Here is an 11854-nt window from a genome sequence, read left to right as displayed (position 1 = left end):
CTTTCCTAACTACTCCCATTTCTCCTGATGCTTGCTTCCCAGAGATTTCATTCCCTAATAAAGTATCAGCACTTGGGCTTTTATTTTGGGCTCTGCATCCAGGGCATTTTAGTGTAAAACAGTAGCCACTAAGAGTGACCCGTAGGAAGCTGAATCTTAAGACTGGATTTTGGAGGTGAGTTATGCAGCGGTCTGAAAGCAACGGGGACCTCACTGATGGTGGCATCTGGGGTAGTGACAACCCTTGGCTAACAACGGCATTATGACTGTTAGGAATTTCGCCTGTGTTTAGTTGAGATGAGTAAATATTAATACAAATAGCAGTGTATATAGGTGGTAAGATGTTGAATTATTCAGTACTGTGGCACTTGAATAATGTGCAAGCAATGAGCGTAATGGATTTGTGCAGGATTGACTTTTGGTGATTATATTGGAAGCTTGGAAAATATAAATTGATAGGCTTAGGGCATCTACCGAAAACCAGAAGGCCTTTATGGCTGCTTCCAGGAGACTCTCCTCTCTTTCAGTTTCTGCCTTTAAGACTGTGCAGAAAATTAGGTCCAAGATTTGATTGGAATGATGGCAGAACTGCAATAGAGACCAGACATGTAGCCTTGACAGGTTTCTCCTGTCAGAGTTAGGGTCCTGAAAGGAAATGTGGTAACTTAAAATATGGAATAGAGATATTTGCATCAACCAGACAGAATATTCAAACCCTCAATTGCTCTGCAACCCAGGCCAACATAAGTATATACCTCCTTACTGCCAGAGGAGAAAGTTCCTCTTGCCTGAATATCAGGTGATGAGCTCAGCTGAAGTGGGTGCTTCACAAGGTGATACTTGGCCTCACCATGGTGTTGTTCCCATCATTCTTCATTGTCTCCAGACTGCTAACAGGGTTAGACCTCAGAAGAGTGCAACAGGGATGGTATAATCCATGGAGGATGAAATGTCTTTTACACCAAAAGAATTGCAGAACTTGCCTAATATATATGACCAAAAAGGGAAGATATGTTTGAAGGTAGATTGGGGAGGATATTGGATTTGGCAGTGCACTCTAAAGCTTAGTAGTTGAAAATTCATTGATAGAGGGCACTGACTTTTAACTTGGGATTCAGTGTTTGACAAGGATACCCGAACTGGCCCTAACTCTTTACAGGGATAGTTACTTGGTTATGATAGTTGCCTGGATATATTAGGTAAATGTGGTAGGATTTCCCTGGCATGGCAAGAGAGATTCTCCTTGACCAAACTTTAGTCAGGCTCCTCTAAGCCTTTTACTCAACTAGTCCTTGGCCTTTGGCCTCCATGTCTATCTCTGCAGAGCCCAATTTTAGCAAAATTTCTGCTAATTCAGTTTAGCAAAAATCCTCCTGCTTTGATACTTGATCAAATTCTTTATCCTCCATCCTAGATATTTGATCATCATCGACTACCTTCAGGAAGAATCCTATTAAGTCACTTTAGGATGAATTCTCCTACACTTGATGTCTCCTTTGAGTAAGTTTCCATCTTCTGACCCCCTCATTCTGCTTGCTGGCTATAAGTCCTCAGCTGTCTTTGCTATATTTGAAGGTGAACCTGATCTCTCTTTCTCATTGCAACACTTTTATTGCAATAGTCCTGAATAAAATCTTCCTAGCTATTTTAACAAGTGTCCAAATAATGTTTTATTTAATAATGGTATTGAGAAAGAATTCAGATGGCTAAGAGAGCTAGGATGTAAGAATGTATTATTTACAGTTAATTTTTTTTCAACAAGCATACTTTGTTGAAACTTTTCAACAAATGATGCTGGAACCACTAGATATACACATGTAAAAGAATGAAGGTGAACTTTTACCTCACATGACATGTAAAAATTCATTCAAAATGGGTCAAAGACTTAAATGTAAGAGTTAAAGTTACAGAATTCTTAAAACATAAGTGTAAATCTTTGTGATATGGGATTAGTCAATGTTTCTTAGATATGATACCAAATGAACAGGCATCAATAGAAAAATGGATAAATCGATAGTATCAAAATAAAAAATATTTGGACTTCAAAGAACACCATCATAAAAGTAAGAAGACAATCCAAAGAATAGGAGAAATTTTTAAAATTATATATCTGATAAGGGATCTAGAATAGTCAAAGAACTATTAGAACTCAATAATAGAAAGAAAACTAAATAACCTAACTTAAAAATTAGCAAAGAATCTAAATAGACAGTTCTCCAAAGAAGATATACAAATGCCCAATAAAAGATAAGATGCTCAACCTCATTAGCCATCAAGGAAAGGAAAATCAAAAACAAAAATGAGATATCACTTCACACTCACTACAATAACAATAGTTAAAAAGGTAGATAATAACAAGTGTTTCTGAGGATATAGAGAAATTGGAACTCTTCATACACCACTGCTGCTGCTGCTAAGTCGCTTCAGTCATGTCCGACTCTGTGTGACCCCACAGACGGCAGCCCACCAGGCTCCCCCATCCCTGGGATTCTCCAGGCAAGAACACTGGAGTGGGTTGCCATTTCCTTCTCCAATGCATGAAAGTTAAAAGTGAAAGTGAAGTCATTCAGTCATGTCCGACTCTCAGCAACCCCATGGACTGCAGCCCACCAAGGCTCCTCTGTCCATGGGATTTTCCAGGCAAGAGTTCTGGAGTGGGGTGCCACTGCCTTCTACACCACTAGTGGAATGCAAAATGGTACAGCCAGTTCAAACAACAATTGAGGTTTCCTCTAACACTTATATGTAGAGTTACTCTATTATCTAGCAATTCCAGTCCTATGTAAACAACTAAGAGAAAAGTAAACATATATAAACACAAAAACTTGTACATAAAAATGTTCACAGCATCATTATCCATAACAGTCAAAAGTGGAAACCTCCCAAATGTCCATCAACTGAAGAATGAATGAGTAAATAAAATGTAGTATATCCGTACAATGGAATATTATTCAGAAATGATACATTCTACAAAATTAATGAAACTTTTAAGCACTATGCTTAAGTAAAAGAAGTCAGTTACAAAAGACCATGTATTATGTTATTCCTTTTATACAAAATGTCCAGAACACACAAATCAATGAAAAGGGAAAATTAGTGATCACCTAATCACTCCTAGGAGAAGGCGATGGCACCCCACTCCAGTACTCTTGCCTGGAAAATCCCATGGACGGAGGAGCCTGGTGGGCTGCAGTCCATGGGGTCGCTAAGAGTCGGACACGACTAAGCGACTTCACTTTCACTTTTTCACTTTCATGCATTGGAGAAGGAAATGGCAACCCACTCCAGTGTCCTTGCCTGGAGAATCCCAGGGACCGGGGAGCCTGGTGGACTGCCATCTATGGGGTCACACAGAGTCGGACACGACTGAAGTGACTTAGCAATTACTCCTAGGGCTAGTAGTATTGAGATGATTAGGAGGTAATGGCTAAAGGATGCAGATTTTCCTTGGGGGGCAATGAAAATATTCTAAAATTGATTGAGGTAATATATGCATGTGAATACACTATGTTAATATAATTAAAGCTATTGAATTACATACTTTTGGTAAATTTATCTTAGTAAAGCTGCTTTGAAAAAAAAAAAAAAGAGTGCATCAACTACACTAATATTACCTGAGTTACCTGATAACTCTCTACATGACAGTGTTCCTGGCAAGGTCCAGAGAATATTCAATTCACTAAAGCATTAAGGAATGTATCGGTAAGAGGGGGCTTTAGCATAATCCTTGTGTAATCAGATGTAAACAAAGGAAGATAGGCAGAAGGGGAACAGCAGCCGCCATAATGAAAAACACAGTTTTTACATCTCAGTTCACAGACCCAGAGTCCACTGATTAAAGAGGGGCTGAGGTGTGTGGGGTGGGGGAGGCTAGGTTCCCTTCAAAAGGGACAGTTCAATGCAACCGAAAATATGACCAGTCAATAGTACTCGAATCCTACCAGAGCTGACTATGATCATTCGCCAGGATAACTGCCTTAAGGGGAAAGGAAGAACCAGACTTTTCTTGAGGATTTTTAGATGTCCTGAGATGATACTAATACCAGAAGACCCAAATACTAATACCAGAGGACCCATCATGGTCCTCCAGTAGAGTGAGAGTTTATGGGGATCATACCAGAAACAGAATTTTGATTCTGGTCCTTGATTGCATATTAAGGTAGAGATAATCAACAGCTGACAAAATCCTCAGGTTTGTTCACTGGTTTTGTAGGCCAATAAAGAGTTCTAGGTCCCTTTGCCTCTGCTTCCCTGGAATTGTGTGTGTGTGTTAGTCGCTCAGTCATGTCCAACTTTTTGTGACCCCATGGACTGCCAGGTTCCTCTGTTCATGGAATTCTCCAGGCCAGAATACTAGAGTGGATTGCCATTTCCTTCTCCAGGGAATCTTCCTGACCCAGGGATCAAACCCAGGTCTCTTGCTCTGGCAGGCAGATTCTTTACCATCTTAGCCACCAGGGACGCTCCTGGAATTGTACTTATTAATAAAATAAGCTATTGTCTCAGGCTCTGATTTCTATGGAACTCAAGTTAAGACAGGTATATTATTCATGCTAAGAAAGAAACATGCAATTTTCTTTTTTTTCTTGAAATATACTATTCTCTAAATCTTGATCATTTTTGACAAATATGTGAGTATAAGAAATATTACATTCCCTCCTAACTCCACTATAAAGACAACCTCAATACAGTGATCAATGTCAATGGGCACTTGGCATCTGATTGGGAAACAACCAGAAATGGTAGATTTGGGCAAACTTGAGATCAAGTGCCCATTGGTAGGGGAGAGCCAGGACTCAGCTCCCACTGGTCATGCTGGGTGAAGAGCATCAATCAACACTACCAGAGCTTTTCACTTTTCTAAAGAGGCCAGAATTCCAGCTTTTCATGTAGAAACTATTAATTGAAACATTTTGACTGGCAGGGTGTTTTAAAAACATACTACAGGCCAAATATAGCATATCTCTTGGGTGAATTTGGCCCAGGAGTCCATAAATACAAACATTTGGGCTAAGTAGTAAAGTCTTACTTCTTTAGTTTTGTTGGGGGTGGGGTGGTATTTATTGGTTCAATTTGCTGTTTAGTTGCTAAGTGTGCCCAACTCTTCTTCGACCCCGTGGACTGTAGCCCTCCAGGCTCCTCTCTCCATGGGATTTCCCAGGGAAGAATACTGGAGTGGGTTGCCATTTCCTTCTCCAGAGGATCTTCCCGACCCGGAGCTCGAACCCTGGTCCCCTGCTTGGCAGGCCAATTCTTTCCCACTGTGCCATCTTGGCTCATTGCCCTGTGGCTGTTCTCTAGTACAGTGCTTAGCTCACAGCTGGCATTCAAAAGATACTTGTTGAATGACTAAACATTATTTAAAACACCTATAAGAACCAATCAATTTGGTATAATACATTAAAAAGAAAATAAAGCCCACATTTTTTGACCACAATAATACAGCTGCAGAATTCCAAAGTAGATAAACTCAGCCTAATTATCCCCTGGTGGCTCAGAGGGTAAAGTGTCTGCCTGCAATGGAGGAGACCTGGATTTGATCCCTGGGTCAGGAAGATCCCCTGGAGAAGGAAATGGCAACCCACTCCAGCACTCTTGCCTGGAAAATCCCATGGACAGAGAAGCCTGGTAGACTACAGTCCATGGGGTTGCAAAGAGTCGGACACAACTGAGCGACTTCACTTACCTTACTTACTTACTCTAGATTTGAGGAGCTGGTGGGTCTCGATATGGAGCTTTCATTAGCATTATCTGGAGGGTTTGTTAAAATAAAAATGGTTAAATCCCAACCTCAGAGTGTCTTTCAGCAGGTCTGGGGTGGGGCCCAGAAATTTGCATGTCTAACAATTTCTCAGACAAGGCTGATACCAATCTGGGGCCCACATTTTTGAAGTGCTGCTGAAAAATCCTCTTATAAAATCTCTTTATATTGCAGCAGAGCCTTACCCATTCCAAAAGATCTTTGCTGACTTTTGCTACCCCAGGAGACTTCAGCCCTCTCCCAAGCCTCACCAAGTGGCAAGAAAAGTTAAATGAATCCAAGTCAAGCAATGCTATGCTCTGAGACTTCCCTTTCTGGAGGCCTCTGAAAAGCAGCCTATTTCCGTTTCCAGCTTTAAAGGTTGAAGCTCTTAGTTGATGTGTCAAGCCTGTCTACCTTCTGGGGCTTACCCGTAAGAGGGGTCAGAGCTCACAGAGTGCAGTGAAGCCCTCCTTCTGGAGCAGGACTGGTGCAGAAGCCCCCAACCATGCACATCTCAGTTGTGGTCCCGTTCCCACAACAGAGAGGAAGCACACACCTGTATCCATCCAGAAGGTCTATTATCCTTCTGCTGCTGCTGCTGCTGCTGCTGCTAAGTCGCTTCAGTCGTGTCCGACTCTGTGCGACCCCATAGATGGCAGCCCACCAAGCTCCCCTGTCCCTGGGATTCTCCAGGCAAGAACACTGGAGTGGGTTGCCATTTCCTTCTCCAATGCATGAAAGTGAAAAGTGAAAGTGAGGTTGCTCAGTCGTGTCTGACTCTTAGCGACCCCATGGACTGCAGCCTACCAGGCTCCTCTGTCCATGAGATTTTCCAGGCAAGAGTACTGGAGTGGGGTGCCATTGCCTTCTCCGCTATTATCCTCACCCTTCTAACTAAACCAGGCTCTATGCCCAGGCAAATCCTTTTTACTCCAAGTTCCTTGACAAGTATCAATAAACTGCTAATCCAGACTCTTTATTATAGGTGAAGCTGGGAAGTGTAGTCTGAGTGTGAAGGTACCATATGGTACCTGTTACACTGCTGGCAGAAGGAATGAAGGTGTGGACGTGGGCACTGGGAGACTTACCACAGGAGGATTGCTAAGGCAGAGTAACGCTGGATTTTAAAATGTCATTTGTCCACAGGTCACTTACAATTCCTATGTACTTAAATTCTCTGCATCCTCAAGAACGAAGACTAAACAAAAGGAGGGGAAACAGTACTAAGCAAATTTTTTAAAGAAATTTTTATAACTCAAAGTAAAAGAACAAAACTAAAAAAGCAGCAAGGTAAACATCTGCTCTGATATAAGTCTCCCAGGGGTAATATTTAAGATTTTGAAAACATATATTCTTAGGGGCTAAATAATTAGTATGCAAAGTCCAGAAGAATACCAGAAAACATGAAATACATGGAAAATAAGAACATAAATTCAACATGTAACCTATAAAAGTCAATGAAGCCTAGGATTAATAATCAAGGTATGATTTTTCAAAATCTAGAATTTTTGAAAGAATCTGTGTGTGTGCTCAGTTGCTCAGTCCTGTCTGACTCTGTGACCTCATGAACTGTAGCCCACCAGACTTCTTTATGCACGGGATTCTCCAGGCAAGAATACTGGAGGGGACTGCCATTTCCTCCTCCAGGAGATCTTTCTGACCCAGGGATCAAATCTGTGTCTCTTGTGTCTCCTGCATTTACAGGTGAATTATTTTACCACTGAATCACCTGGGAAGCCCCTTTGAAGAATGAAGACTATGAATTAAAAGAACCAGCACTGTCTCAAGTTAAACAAACAAAAAGAGAAAGTGAAAGTCACTCAGCTGTGTCCAACTCTTTGCAACCCCATGGACTATACAGTCCATGGAATTCTCCAGGCCAGAATACTGGAGTGGGTAGTCTATCCCTTCTCCAGGGGATCTTCTTGACCCAGAAATTGAACCGGAATCTCCTGCATTGCAGGCAGATTCTTTACCAACTGAACTATGAAAAGTGAAAGTGAAGTAGCTCAGTCGTGTCCGACTCTTTGCGACCCCATGGACTGTAGACTACCAGACTCCTCCATCCATGGGATTTTCCTGGCAAGAATACTGGAGTGGGTTGCCATTTCCTTCTCCAGGAAATCTTCCCAACCCAGGGATTGAACCCGGATCTCCTGCATTATAGGCAGATGCTTTACCATCTGAGCCAAGCTCTAAAACGTAAATACCACTAGTGTGACCTGCAAAGGCCAATAAAGCTACTGAGTTCCACACTGAGCTGTGACATCCTTTTTTAAGATATCTATTTGGCTGCATTTGGTCTCAATTGTGGTATGTGGGATCTAATTCCCTGACCAGGGATTCAACACAGGTCCTCTGCATTGGGAGCATGGAGTCTTAGCCACTGGACCGTCAGGGAAGTTCCTGAACTGTGACATCTTTACTTAAATTTTAGAAATTGTTAAATTTTACGAATAAAGGTTGTACAATTTTAAATGTCACAATTAAAATTTCTTCTGGTTTCTTTACTGCTAACCCAAGATAATGGAGTCAGAGCTTTAGAATTCTTAAAGACAAAAAACCAATCTAAGAACACAACACACACCCAAACTCTGACTAATAGGTAAAGACAAAAATCTTAAATGGTCAATCTTCTAGAAAATCTACTGAACATCCTCTCTGCAGAGGTCACGTGGACTGTCAACCAGCTCATCAAACCCTGTAGTAGGGGTATAGGAAGAAATCCTTGAATGAGAAAGTTGATGCAGAAAATGATGTACAGTATCCAGTAAAACCAACTATCCTCTTTTTATTTAAAAAAATAAGCAAATGTTAATAGGAAAAAGGAGTGAGTCAATACTGATAAGAGTAAATATGTAAAAAAAAAAAATAGAGGAGAGTGATAGTGCTGAGACACCTAACTAATTGGAATGATTGTTTAAACAAAAGTAGAACAAAATAAATCAAAAATAATGAATGCATAAGAACCTCAGATTAAACACAAATGATGAATAGAAGGAAGGGGGGTGGGGGCAGGCCAGGAAGCACAAAAAAGTGTCATCCTCCACAGAGGAGAAACCAAAATAATTATGTTTAAATGGACAGATCTAAATTAATAATTAGAATACTAAACATTTACTAAAAATAATTGTGACCAGTTTATAGTAATACATTAATGACTACTGCAACTAAGAATGTTTATGACCCATTTTAAAGTAATCATAATGATAAGCATAGGATAATTAACCTATACATTATTCTACATGAAAAAAATACAGTCCATTTATCTAAATTGCTAATATAAAGGAAAAATGGAAGGTCTTTTAAGAACATAAAATAGACAAAGGACACAACAAATAAAATAAAGAACATAAAAAAAAATTACTTAGTTCATTCATCAAAAGACATACTACTTGATTATTTAAATCTATGTATGAATTTAGAAAAATATAAAAAGCATAAAAGTACTGAAGAGTTTAAAATGTAATATGGGCAAATATTATTAATAATCTCTTGTAATTCAAAAGAAGATCATTATGTTTTGATAGCAGATATATTATTTACAAATACATGACTTTTAAGGAAGTTTTGTATGTATCTAATTTACAACCAAAAAACTACATACAGACAGAATAAAAATGTTAAAAAGAGGAGAATTAATAAAAATCATATTAACTTAGACATTTTCGTTTTTATAAATACACAAAATCTAAATTTTAATTAGTATTTTTAACTGTCTGATATAATTCCACAGAAATTTAAAAGAAAAACATTACAATCAACTAATTACCTCAGAAATTTAACTATGACTCAATATTTTAAAAACCTAACCAAATAATCACATCAAAAACCTTTTATATGTATAATTATGGCTGACTTGTTGTTATACCACTGAAACCAAAACAACATTGTAAATCAATCTTCCTCCAATTAAAAAATAAATTTAAAAAATCTTTCAGACAAAACTTATTTGTTCAGCAGGTACTGAAATTAGTCATTTTTATTCTGAATGGTGTACTCAAACTGAAGAATAAAGCAAAGAAGCCCACCACTACCTTTTTTTAATTTTAGTATATTGGAGATTCTGACTAATGCAAAATGTTAGAATAAGATGAATATGTATTGAAAGGGAGAGACAAATTAATAGTTGAAGATGACATGATTTAAACATGTGTTACTCAGGGTTCTCCAGAGAAACAGAACCAATAGGATGTGTTTCAGTTCAGTTCAGTCACTCAGTCGTGTCCGACTCTTTGCTACCCCATGAATCGAAGCACGCCAGGCCTCCCTGTCCATCACCAACTCCCGGAGTTCACTCAAACTCATGTCCATCGAGTCGGTGATGCCATCCAGCCATCTCATCCTCTGTCCTCCCCTTCTTCTCCTGCCCCCAATCCCTCCCAGCATCAGAGTCTTTTCCAATGAGTCAACTCTTCACATGAGGTGGCCAAAGTATTGGAGTTTCAGCTTTAGCATCAGTCCTTCCAAAGAACACCCAGGACTGGCCTCCTTTAGAATGGACTGGTTGGATGTGTATAGACATACACAAAAGGAGATTTATCATCAGAATTGGTGCATGTAGTTATGGAGTCAAAAAAATCATGAGAAAATCCACTATAAGTCATTTTAAGTTAGGTAAAAGAGCAAAGTTCAAAATAAATTCTGAAAGAGCCATATCACTCCTTTGTACTGGCAATAATTATTTAAATAATGCATCATTTTTAAAGACAGGTAGATCCAGATCCTTTTAACAATAGTAAGGAAACAATACAATAGGAATAAACTTAAAAGAAAGTTGGAGAAAAAAAGAAAGTTGGGGAGTTTGTTTTAAAGTCTAAATATTGTAGTATTTTTCATATTTTTAATATATAAAGAGTTTATCATCCAAGTATACAGTATTAAAAAATGACAAAAATTGACTTTTCTGTCCATATTATTTTGTCATTAAAAGCAATAACTGTATGAAATTTGAAAAAATACTGACCTTTTACAAGGAAAAATAAAGATGTGAGAATGACAAAAAAAAAAACAACCTGAAAAAGAACAATATGGGTATTTACCTCTATTGTTCATTAAAACCTATCAAAAAGAAATGATCATTAAAATGGGGACTTCCCTGGTGGACCACTGGTTAAGAAGCCGCCTATCAATGCAGGGGACACAGGTTCGATCAGTCCAAGAAGATTCCACATGCCTCAGGTAACGAAACCCATGTGCCAGAACTACTAAGCCTGTGCCCTTGAGCCTGAGCTCTGTAACAAGAGAAGCCACCACAGTCAGAAACCCATGCATAGCAACTAGAGAATCCCATGGACAGAGGAGCCTGGCGGGCTACAGCCCATGGGGTCACAAAGAGTCAGACACAACTTAGTGACTAAGAACACACACACACACGTCTATAAAAACTCAATATGTGATAAAGTAAGCACTCCAGTGTTCTTGCCTAGAGAATCCCAGGGACGGGGGAGCCTGGTGGGCTGCCGTCTATGGGGTCACACAAAGTCGGACACGACTGAAGTGACTTAGCAGCAGCAGCAAGCACTCTAAAGTTACCATAAAATAATTTTAATAAGTTATTTGAATTTCAAACATTTAAGTAATTTGTAGGGAAACGTATTAGAGATGTCTGAATACATATGCCAAAAAAAGCTACAGATAGGATTAAAGAGTTACATAGAAAAAGATGAACAAAGTAGATGGAGAATTGTTAATATTCACCACCACTACCAGGATAAAGAGACTTAAAAGTTACTGACAAGATAAACTTTTACGTAATAAAAAGCAATAGATTATACAAATGGCTTCAGTTCTTTCAACAAGTGGAGTCTATGCCTCCACTCTTTAAATCTGGGCTTGCTTTAAAACTTGCTTTGGGCCAGTTGGACTTCAAAATTCCTCTAGCTTTTGGAATTCTTGCTGCCGCTGCCATGTGAGCAAGCCCAGCCTCGCCTGCTGAATGACTGGGCACCACGTGGAGCAGAGACAAGCCATCTCAGCTGAAACATCTTAGACGGGCCAATCCCCCAGCTGACCAGGCTGGTACCAGCAAATGCTTAGGCAAGCTCAGTCAGCCACCCGGTTGAGTCAGCCTAAACTGCTGACGTATGAACTAATCGTCTGTGTCAAACT

This window comes from Bison bison, unplaced genomic scaffold (assembly GCF_000754665.1).
Source record: "Bison bison bison isolate TAMUID 2011002044 unplaced genomic scaffold, Bison_UMD1.0 scf7180017863702, whole genome shotgun sequence".
Classification (NCBI taxonomy): Eukaryota; Metazoa; Chordata; class Mammalia; order Artiodactyla; family Bovidae; genus Bison; species Bison bison.
Note: the sequence above shows the minus strand (reverse complement) of the source record.